This window comes from Clinocottus analis, unplaced genomic scaffold (genome assembly GCF_023055335.1).
Source record: "Clinocottus analis isolate CAN_PGR_092001 unplaced genomic scaffold, fCliAna1.0.p SCAF_19, whole genome shotgun sequence".
In the NCBI taxonomy this organism is placed as follows: Eukaryota; Metazoa; Chordata; class Actinopteri; order Perciformes; family Cottidae; genus Clinocottus; species Clinocottus analis.
The window spans coordinates 15,552,865-15,565,376 of record NW_027175920.1 but is presented as its reverse complement, the minus strand read 5'-3'; the positions used below and the strand labels follow the sequence as shown (position 1 = coordinate 15,565,376).

The 12,512-nt window shown below is 43.7% G+C and overlaps 1 protein-coding gene across 3 annotated transcripts in view; it reads right to left on the bottom strand.

Moving 5' to 3' along the window:
• The window catches only part of rbfox3a (RNA binding fox-1 homolog 3a), a 482,822-nt gene that overhangs the window by 326,313 nt on the left and 143,997 nt on the right, over positions 1-12,512 (bottom strand). For all 3 annotated transcript variants that reach the window (XM_068582492.1, XM_068582490.1, XM_068582491.1), the window contains exon 3: positions 5,988-6,043. The gene's annotated coding sequence lies outside the window, so the exon portion shown is untranslated. The remainder of the gene's footprint in view (positions 1-5,987; positions 6,044-12,512) is intronic.

Genomic DNA, 12,512 nt, shown 5'->3' with positions numbered 1-12,512 from the left:
ACGTCATTCCCCAATGCGGTGTGGACCGGGTGCGTTTCATTTAGTTATTGTTATGAAACAACACGGGCCTTCAAAGACCAGATCCAATCCTGCCATTCTCACATATTAAAATAAAAGTCTTGGACATATGAGTATCATACGATTATTATTTTTGGGTAATTCTTTGGGTTGCACATCTATTGTGTAAAGACCTTACACTGGAAATGAAGCCAGGCAAAAGCATTCAAGTGATGTGACCTAAGTTATGTGTACGGTTCTCTATTCAATGTGAATAAATGATCTCTTGCAACAATACAATATCTTTTCTGTTTTCTTTTCTATTTCACAAATTGGGACTGCAAACTAGATTTCGTTGTGCAATCCTGCCGCACAATAACAAATGAAAACCTTGTTTTACCTTGTGAAAGAAAATATTTCATCTGTGTGAAACGAATATTTTTTCCCAGATTTCATCTAATACAACATGAGCAATAAAAACACATGTTGCACATCTCACATTGCAATTTATAACTCGATCGAATCAATTCCGTGCTTACTGTCTAGCGTCGCCAGCGCGTTGTCTCTGAGATCTCTGAGGTCTATGAGGTCTCTGAGGTCTCCGAGATCTCTGAGGTCTCTGAGGTCTATGAGATCTGTGAGACCTCAGAGGTCTATGAGGTCTCCGAGATCTCTGAGGTCTCTGAGGTCTATGAGATCTCAGAGGTCTTTGAGATCTATGAGATCTCTGATCTGAGACCTCAGAGACCTCAGACATCTCTGAGACCTCAGAGACCTCAGACATCTCAGAGATCTCTGAGGTCTCAGAGGTCTCGCTGTGTGACGCTGAAACTTTCTCCAGAAGACGCTCCTCACAGTTTGATGAACGGCTCTAACCGCGCCGTCACTTAACCACAGCCGCTAAGAACTGCTGCATGTTGGAGTTTTGCACCGTGTTGCATCAGGCCTCACACATGCACACATGCACACACACACACACACACACACACACACACACACACACACACACACACACACACACACACACACACACACACACTGCCCCCACACGCCCTGCTCACAACTCAAATGACTTCTTGTCTGGGTGTTTTATCGCTTTTTGTCTTAACCTGTTTCTGATTGATCGTCTCTGCCTCTCAGGTCATCTGTCTGTCTGTTGCTCTCTCTGTCTCTCTGCATGTCTGTCTCTCTGTCTGTCTGTCTGTCTGTCTGTCTGTCTGTTTAACTGTCTGTCTCTCTGCATGTCTCTCTGCATGTCTATCTAACTGTCTCTCTGCATGTCTGTCTGTCTGTCTCTCTGCATGTCTGTCTGTCTGTCTGTCTCTCTGCATGTCTGTCTGTCTGTCTGTCTCTCTGCATGTCTGTCTGTCTGCCTCTCTGCATGTCTCTCTGCATGTCTGTCTGTCTGTCTCTCTGCATGTCTGTCTGTCTGTCTGTCTCTCTGCATGTCTGTCTGTCTGCCTCTCTGCATGTCTCTCTGCATGTCTGTCTGTCTGTCTCTCTGCATGTCTGTCTGCCTCTCTGCATGTCTGTCTGTCTGTCTCTCTGCATGTCTCTCTGCATGTCTGTCTCTCTGCATGTCTGTCTGTTCCACTTTATTTGCCTCATGCTGCAACCGTTGCACACAGTGTTGTTGAGTTACATTTTATCCGTCGGCAAATCAGAAACACGTGTACAAATAATCAAAGTCGTATTCTTTTTGAACTCCTTTTCATCACAACGCAGTCGACTGAACGTCTTTTCTGGCTGAGTGCTCGCAGCATTCTGACAGAGCGGCGCCGCCACCGCCCCGCTCTAAACTCATGTCGTGTGAAGCAGCAGAAGAGCAGCACTAACATATGCAGTATGTATTCACCGCCACACTCCGATGGGCACTTGCACTGGGAGCGTTTAGCCGTAGGGTGGCTGCTGCAAAATAATACAGCCTCATCTCCCATTCACAGAGATAACACACACACACACACACACACACACACACAGTGGAGTGAATTCCATTAGCGTGATTTACAGTTGATCTTTAGCGGTACGGAGCTGGAGGGAAGCCTTTTACTTTCTCATTTGGAGGAGCAAGAGGAGCCTCCTCTCTGTGGAGAGATAGCAAGATGGATAGTGTGGTAGGCTGGAAAACCAAAGAACATCCTCTAAATACACAAACAGTGAGGGGAAATATGTGACAGCGCACACACACACACACACACACACACACACACACACACACACACACACACACACACACACACACACACACACACACACACACACACACACACACAGTAGAAGTCAGACCCAGAGGGAGGGAGACGGTGGACTGCGGCTGCCTTCAGGCTGCCTGGTGGATTCATAAGGTACATTTCATATTGTCTTGTTTTATTTTGACTCTTCTAAGAAAAGAGTTATGTTTGAGAAAGCGAGCAGCGCTCTAATTCAGTCAATGATTTAAAGAAACAAAGAAAAGGTTCACCCAAGGAAGTGTGTGTGTGTGTGTGTGTGTGTGTGTGTGTGTGTGTGTGTGTGTGTGTGTGTGTGTGTGTGTGTGTGTGTGTTTGTGTGTGTGAGTGTAGGCAGTGAAACAGTGTGTGTGTGTGTGTGTGCGGTGGTACATTGTGTGAAGTAGTACAGTGTGTGTGCGCGCGTGTGTGTGTTTGCGTGTGTGTGTAGGCAGTGATACAGTGTGTATGTGTGTGGTGGTACAGTGTGTGTGTGTGTGTGTGTGTGTGTGTGTGTGTGTGTGTAGGCAGTGATACAGTGTGTATGTGTGTGGTGGTACAGTGTGTGTGTGTGTGTGTGTGTGTGTGTGTGTGTGAGCGCCACAGTATTGCAGTCAACCTGCTCTCTTATCACAGACGGTTCCTGAAGGAAAGAGTCTGCAGGAAGTCAGCAGATACGATCTGATGCTGCGCGACTCCATGACAGCTGGAGACGCTCATCATGCATCCCCACTGCAGCACGCATTCACACGTTCACGCATTCACACATTCACATGTTCACATGTTCACACGTTCATATGTTCACACGTTCATATGTTCACATGTTCACACGTTCACATGTTCACACGTTCACACATTCACGTGTTCACACGTTCACATGTTCACACATTCACATGTTCACACGTTCACACATTCACACGTTCATATGTTCACACGTTCATATGTTCACACGTTCACATGTTCACACATTCACATGTTCACATGTTCACACGTTCACACATTCACGTGTTCACACGTTCACATGTTCACACATTCACATGTTCACACGTTCACACATTCACACGTTCATATGTTCACACGTTCATATGTTCACATGTTCACATGTACACACATTCACATGTTCACATGTTCACACATTCACATGTTCACATGTTCACACGTTCACACATTCACGTGTTCACACGTTCACATGTTCACACATTCACATGTTCACACGTTCACACATTCACACGTTCACATGTACACACATTCACATGTTCACATGTTCACACGTTCACACGTTCACACGTTCACACATTCACACAGGTCCTCATGAACTCTGTGCTAAGGCGTCCTTTACACTAAAGTAGTCGAGAAAAACTTCCAAAACTTCTATATATATATATATATATATATATATATATATATATATATATATATATATATATATATACATATATATATATATATATATATATATATATATATATATATATATGAATATATATATATATATATATATATATATATATATATATATATATATATATATATATATATATATATGTATGTATGTATATTTTAGAGACAGAAGGGCTCCTTCACACGTGTTGTTGTGTTTGTTTGATCAGGAACAAGATGGAGTGAAACAACTTTAGACCAAGACAAAAGAAGACGTGGATCCTTCTGGTGTGGCAGTGAGTTATTAGAGCAGGAAACATGAAGTCACATGGTCATCGTTCATGAGGCGGTCACCCTGCATGGACCCACACGGGCCATTACAGCGTGTTCAAGTGACACACAGTCCTGTTGCAATACAGAGGACGGATTATTTATCCTCCACCAGCTGACTCTCACCAACGCCATGCATAACTGCTGTCATTGTTTTCCATGACTTCCAGTTTTTGCTGTGAACTTAAACATGTTAAATGAACAATCCTCAAAGAGAAAATAAAACAGAGGAAGAAGATCTCATGGGCTGACGCTCACTGCACAATACCTGAACTAATCAAAAACACAAACAGGGTGAATTGGTCTGATTCAGTGAACCGCCTCAGTCTGGCTGCTCTGTCAGCTGAAGCCACTGAAGACCAGCACACACATGTAGCTGCATCCTGTCCATGACACACATGTTACATTCTGAGGGGCGTCCAATACAACGCCATCAAACTGTCATCAATATGGTCTGTGTGTAAGAGAGAAAAGAGGTCTTAAAAGTACAATTCATTTGAAAAGAACAAATAACACCCTCAGTGCGTCCTCTCATTTCCCTTTGATACTAACACACACACACACACACACACACACACACACACACACACACACACACACACACACACACACACACACACACACACACACACACGTTTCAGCTCCCACAATCCAACACCAGCACACAGTCCTCAAATTAATAGGGTTTGGTTGATTTGAGTGTTGTGACCTCAGGCTATATTCAATACAAGCATACATGTTTCATTCCCACTAATGAAGGAACGGCTATTCATTTCAAGGTGAGTCAAATAATAAAAAATAAATAAAAAATAAAAAAACATGCTGGGTGTTGAAAAATAAATTACTTGGAGAGCTGTTAAATTGTCAAGGCCAGCGGCATTCTTACAGGATTTCTTTTAGTGCTGCTCCTGAGCCACGAGAAGAAAAACACCTCACAGAGAAAAAATCATTATTTTATCTGAATATTATTGCTTGACCAAAAAGTGAAACTTTCCATTGAAAAGCAGAGTTGGAAGCAAACACTTCAATTGTTCGTCATAAAGTAAACTCCTTTGGGTCCAAAGAACATTAACACCACCCACCTGCATGCCTCATGCGATGACCTCACAGCGTTTATGCAATGACCAGTCAAATTAAAACCTCCAGTGAGGGGGGTTTAACATTGTGGAGAGGAGTTCCTACTGTTCAACAAACCTCTCTCGGGCCTCATCAGCCCTCTGCATGTTCCTGTGATGACCGTGTCATGTCATGTGTCAGCAGCTGAACACTGACATCATCAGCTGAGGGGGCGGAGCAAGACACCGCATGCCTTTTTCTCATTTGAGCCGGTCTTCTCAAGACTTTTCTTTATTGCATTTAAAAATCAATGTGTGCTGTTGTCAGACTTCTGACATAGCTCCAGGTCCAACATGAGCAATGTGGCCGGACCCGTCTGCTGGGTCGCGTCTGAGCTAACTCGACACTTTTTGTGGAGCAATGGCAACTGCTTCTGTTTGTGAAAGTGAAAGTCACAAAAAAGGGAAAATAATGAGGTTTGTGTCTGATTTTGGACCACTTATGAAAGTAAACCAAATCAGAATTGACAAGAGTCCTTGTAACTTGTGCTTTTCAGCTGTATCAGAGTCACATGAGAAAACAAAAATGGGACTGTGGCCACTTTTGCCTGCAGTCTGAATGTCGCCTAAACGACTGCAGTGAAAGGCTTCAGAGAGAAAATCTGCTTTTTTTAGACTGGGAACCCCCGCGGGTCACAGCCACGCCGTTGTGAAGCATCCCCCGACATTTCAGAATTCAGCGATTCTGAAAAACAGCAGATGATTTCAACCCAGTGAAACCAACACACAACTTAGTGTGGTGAGGAGGGTTTGTTTTACTGCTGTTGTGGAACAGAGGTTATGAATATCATTTCTTTTCAGAAGTTATACCACAGTTATAGCAACATTCTTTTCGCTTCATCCATGATTTGTGAGAATTGCAACATACACCTTGCATCTCATGAGCAGGGCTGCAGTCGCCTTGTGGAAGGAAATGGAGGAACAGAGGATGAATAACTGGAAAACGTTGCCTACTTACGTTTGGATGTCTGCAAAGTGAATGAGACGTCTGGAAGTCCTCAGTTATATGTCAGCCTGAGGAAAGACACAGAGACACACATTCAAACGGATGCTGCAGTTTGTACCAAAGCACCAAATAACACAAAAGAAGCATTGAAGGTTGCGCATGCCAGTACTGTGGATGTGGTTCCTGTGTGAGCGTGTTCCTGTTGGCTACATCTCTTGTGCTGGTTCACATTGTGCAGACTGTGTTCATCTCATTGTGTAGACACAGATGTAACCTCAGTGTGCCGTATTTCAACAGCAGCAGCGGAACCCTTTTCATCTGGTATTTCTGTTGTGTTTTCTTGGTCGTGGAAGGTAAGTCCATCTTATTTTTTTGGACAACAAGCAGGCATGGCAGGATCACACGGATCACACGGATCACACCAAAATCCATCTTGTCAGGCGTCAAGAAATGTGCTTGTGTCCGGAGCCATCAGCCTCCAGCGAGGGGCCGCTGGCAGCTGCAGCCGTGTTTTTAGGTGTGTGTGTGTGTGTGACGGGACACGGAGACGACGCTGCTCGTTCAAAACCAAAAAGTGCTGCGTGCTGATTGCCCAATCCGGCTCAAAGGGTTCACTGGTGACACTGCGACATCCATGACGCTGATCCAGCGTCATTTGAATTGGACCTTAGACCCCACAGTAGGAACTCTCTACTGCTGCTGTGAGTCAAGGTCAGGCCAGAGATCTAGAATGAAACCAAACCACTTGAGATGTAAACCAGCCGGTCTCACATCCACTCAAGCCGACTGACGATGTTAATGGTGTTAATGGTGTTAATGGTTTGAACAGCTGGCAACCCTGAACAGATGCATGTTTCAACTTTAGTTTGAAATAATGTGATTCAACCGGCTTCCATTGTGAACCAGCAACATATCTTTGTCGGGATGAATTGATGGAGGACCCAAACGCCGCAGAACAGTTCAACAAAAGTTCATTTAATTAAAAAAACACAGGCTTCCAAAGACACTAACCTACACAGGGGACCGGCCAGATGACACGCAGTAACACACAGTACCAACCGACCAGGAGACAAACAACAGGGTTTAAATACAAGAGGCAGGCAACGAGAAACAGGTGACACAATGAGGGCCGCACAGGTGAAGCGAACACACAACCAGGAACCAGGGAGACACACAATCCCACACAGAGGACACAAGACTACAAAATCATGACAACCCGTCCATCCATATATGCTCTAAACTCATGTTGTCTGAATATATATATATATATATATATATATATATATATATATATATATATATATATATATATATATATATATATATATATATATATATATATATATATATATATATATATATATATATATATATATATATATATATATATATATATATATATATATTCCAACAGACAGAAGAGAACCAGAAACATTCAGAACACAATCAGCAAAGCAGTGTTTTTTGGGGAATTCATTTTCTTTACGTGTGAAAAAGTCATGGAGTTGCAGTGAGGAGTCGCTGCAGGAGCTGAGGAAGAGCTCCAGGTGAGAGGCTCTCCACCTTCATCCACAGCACATCCACTCTACGATGATAAAACTCCTGCTGTTGCCGTGTGCAAAACCATGCCGCCGCATGCATCACCGCGCCGCCACGTGCTGCACATGTCAGCTGCTCTTCTTCCTCTAGGACTGAAAGCTCTCCCTGCACAGGACTGTAAAAGTTACATCAGCCCTACTTAACACTTCCAGTATTGGAGCTGACGTGACGTCGACCCATGTCGACACACAGCCGACGTGTGTTCACAGATTTTCAAAATAAGAGACGCGACCTAAAGGGGACCAGGACCTGGAGGGTAATTAGAATGAGCATAATGTGATTACTCTCAAAGGCACCACATGCTGCTTGCATGCAGCAATACTCCACGCCATTCAGCCCATTCACAGTACACATGTTCCGCCATGATGGTGATGACACACCGTGAGATCACAGCTAAAACTGCTCAGGTGTTAGATACACAGACCTGAGACTTGCAGCAAAAAAAAAACAGGATCTTAAATAACCCGATCAGACTCCCCTGGGTCGGGTCTTGCTTCTGAGGAAGTGGGTGGACCACCCTGAAGACTTCTAATTTGCTGCCAGGACTTTGTCAAGCGGCACAAAACACCGCCGATGATAAAGCGAGTTATGAGTAATTGTTGTGGCTTGCTATCGCCCTTCAATGGGGAGGTTTTGGATTCATGGCACATGAATGAATACATAAATAAACGAACGCCGCTTAAACACCACCTCAAACGGATAAACACTTCTCGACTTGTCAAAAGAATTCAAACAGTCAGCTTCGTAAGTTAACATTGGTGTGCGGCTCCGATGGCTGCTCCGGATATAGATAGACAGATCAGTGTGGAGTCAGACAGCAGGCCAGACAGATGGTGTTTCATGGCAAAACAATTTCACTAAACAGATACACCAACGGCTGGCAGCCACTTGCTCTCTTCCTGCTCTCCCTTAAACCTGGGCAATTAAAATATTTCTCTCTCAATAACAGGGGAGAGGAGGGAGAAATACTGGAGACGCAACTCTCTCTGGTTGAACATATCGTGCCAAACTGTGTTTCCATGGTAACTGTGGACCACAGAGGAGGAGGAGGAGGAGGAGGAGGAGGAGGAGGAGGAGGAGGAAGAGGAGGAGGGGGAGGAGGAGGAGGAAGAGGAGGAGAGGTGGAGGAAAAAACACAGAAGATGCTTCAGCGACAAACCTCTTGGACTGTCCTTATTTCCACTCTGACCACTGCTGCCGTTGTGTGTGTTTCATCGGTGGGATGTGTTGGCGTGTTGTGTATGTTGTGTGTGTTGTGTGTGTCCCTCAGCAATTACACTTCCAAAGAGGTCAACAATCAGAATCAGAAACAACCAGCAAACATGCAGATAATCGAGCAGACCACACAGATCCAGATCCCATCACACAGAACAAACTCACAACTCCCATGAGCCTTTGTGTGTCTATGTGTGTGTGTGTGTGTGTGTGTGTGTGTGTGTGTGTATTCTATACAGCTCCATATATATACAGCAGGCCCTGGGGAGCGGGCAGAGGCAGCTCTTTATTTGACCAGACGATGGTCGGGCTGATTCAGTGGAAACATCTTCGTTTGGGGTCCGGTGGGCTGGCGGGCCGCTCTGTGAGCGGTGCCCAGCGCGCTATTTCCCTCGGTCTTTCTTCTTATTTATGCCTTTGATTGGTGCTGCTAATTGGTGTTCTCCATCCCTCAGCCTTTCTGAGTCCTGCGTCTCCCGCTCCCCTGCCTTTCTCATCCTTTTCTCGGTCTCCTCTCTGTGTTTTAAATATCTGAAACACCAGTTGGCAACATCACACAGCGTGGCTCCAAATGGGACCGACATGAAAACAAATTGAACTTGTGTTCTCAAACGTTGGAAGATATTGTCAGTCAACTAAATATGTCCAGCAACCCAGAGGGTCAAACACAAAGTGGAGGACTCAGTATGAAGCGTATGTTTTCCACAGCAGTCGGTTCTATGTCCATCCTGCAGGCGGCCGGCTGAAGGAAAACATGGTGCTCACCAAAGTGACGAGCGGTCATGAGAGAAGCTGCTGCAGGGTCGACTCCTCCCTTCAGATGTTAGTTACTGAAATACAAAACACAAGATGAATCTGGCAATCCTTTAACGGCGTTAACTATTTGATCATGCGTTAACTGCATGTTTTTTTTTACAGTGGGAGGGGCTTATCGCTTTAAGTCTCTCCAGACGTCGTTCAGACCTGGCGTCTCACGGCTCTCCCAGTCCGGCCCGCGTGAGCTCAATCAAACACGAAACATAAATAAATAAGATGCACGTTATGAATGAAATACGCGACACTGCTTTTACTTTGAAGGCGCGCTTCCGTGTTGACGAGTCTGACGTGAAAGTGTGTATTGTTGTGTAGCTTCTGTTCTCAACCAGCAGCGGGGCAGCAACAAGCAGCTTCATCAACAGCTTCACAAAGCGCTCACACACCAGCAGCCACCGCGTCCACATTAAAGTGAATCACGCAGAGCTCCTGACCCCGAGGTCTGATCCACTATGCAGAGCATCACTTCTGGATCTTTACTCTTCTCTCAAAGAGGAGAACTTTCCTCACATCACAAGATGTTCAGGTCACTTGTTCAAAACAACACAGACTGGACTTTATCACTGAGGAAGAAAAACTGAACTGAAAACATGAAAAGCACTTATTGCTTTTGTATAAAGTGAATCAACTGCTGGTCTTTAACATCTTTAAGGTAAGAAACAGACTGAACATGGACCAAAGAAGGAGTGGTTTGTCCCTCACAGGGACCCTTACTACTGAACATGGACCAAAGAAAGAGTGGTTTGTCCCTCACAGGGACCCTTACTACTGAACATGGACCAAAGAAGGAGTGGTTTGTCCCTCACAGGGACCCTTACTACTGAACATGGACCAAAGAAGCAGTGGTTTGTCCCTCACAGGGACCCTTACTACTGAACATGGACCAAAGAAGGAGTGGTTTGTCCCTCACAGGGACCCTTACTACTGAACATGGACCAAAGAAGGAGTGGTTTGTCCCTCACAGGGACCCTTACTACTGAACAGTACCTGTTCAGGAAAAAAAGAAAACAGATGTATAAACTATAGATGTATGTATGTTACCTTGTTGTTGCTCCAGAGTGCTGTTATATTGTTCTGATAACATTACTTTAAAATAAAAGCTTCAATACACTAGTTTTTATTTCATTATTGAATTTGGCGCATAATGTGATTAATCACAGAAAAATCATGAGATTAATCAGTTAATTTTTTTCAACTTTTCAACAATATATATATATATATATATATATATATATATATATATATATATATATATATATATATATATATACATATATATATATATATATATATATATATATATATATATATATATATATATATATATATATATATATATATATATATATATATCGATACCAGATCCTTCCTCAATTACAATAGATATTTGGTCAATTCCTATTAATAAAGGTCGATACTATCAGGACGTTTTTTTGCGGCATTTTTGGTCTCTTTCTGGAATAAAATGATAATAGGGAATCCGTGGAAGGAAATGATAAGAAAATGATAATAGGGATCCGTCAAACTGATGGGAAACTACAAAAGGTTATTTGTGAGGTATTATGATATCTCACGGCTCAAAAAAAGAACAGGATGAAAGAAGAAAGACTCGAGTTCAAGCTGCAGGATGAGACACACTTTGTTTGGAAGCTGGCTCTTTAATTCATTTTTATTTTACTCAGTGCCTTTGTTCATTTTTTAAATAGTACTTTTAACTATTATATTATAGTTTTGTTCTCTCTCTAGTCTCTAGTTATGTGTCATGTCTGTGCAAAACCATTTAATGTGAAAAGCTATACCTGGCAAGATTGTGATGCTACCAATCTAACTGTGTGTGTGTGTGTGTGTGCGTGCGTGCGTGCGTGCGTGCGTGCGTGCGTGCGTGCGTGCGTGTGTGTGTCATCATCTCTGCAGTGTATCTGCCTTCACTCATCACCAGATTGCTGACTCAGCTCAGCGGTGGCGTCATGTCTTGGGCTCTGGGGTTATTGTGTGTTTCTCTTTGTGTCGTCGGCTCTTCTGCTGCTTCGTCACACTCACAACACGCCGTCTCCATTTCCTGGCCTTGGTTTTGCCCATCAGCTCCCTCCACCCCCGCCTCACCCGATTCCCCTCGACACATCCATCCTCATTCTCCTTAACTTAGCAATAAACCTTCCTTCATCAAGCCCCACCAGGGCCTGGGCTGAGAGCTCAACATACCCAGGCTATCTGTTGCTTATCTGGAGGTGGGAAGCGGACTTGAGGGCAAATACAAAATAAATATTTCAACATATTTGAGGTAAAGTTTCTTTCCCTAACCTGAGCAAAGTAACTATATCCATGTTTTATTTGCTCCAAGTTCTGTTTCACACCAACGGGGGTTGAAGCTGACAGAATAAGACTAACATGGTGTCACACACGCCATGAGTACATCTGCAACACACGCATTCAATATAATACACACATGCACCTGCAGCCAGCGCAAATCAATCTTTTAGTCTGAATTATAACTAACTTCTTTGTGTATGTCTCATATTTTCTAACGATCCATGAACTGAGCTTTGATTGGTCAGTAGGCGGTTCGTTATGTGCTCAGCGTAAGTTAACAAGCAATAAGTTAAGTAGTTCACCCTAAAGTTACCTCACTAACCCCCAACCTGCTTTGTAGTACAGGATCCAAGTTCCTCCTGTTGGTCATAAGCAGTGATGTACTTCATGTGATGTCAACATCTTGGGCTTTTAAGTGTGGATATTGAATTAATATTGTTGATAAGTGTTATTGTGTTATTGTGTGGTTTGGTACGTTGCTTGTTTGAGAGCATCTATAGCAGGTGTGCTTGACCGCTGCATCCTTTCCACACACTGTCTTTAAAAGCTCATTACTGAGCAGGATATGCTCACCCATCGAGGGTCCAGAGTGTGATCGCT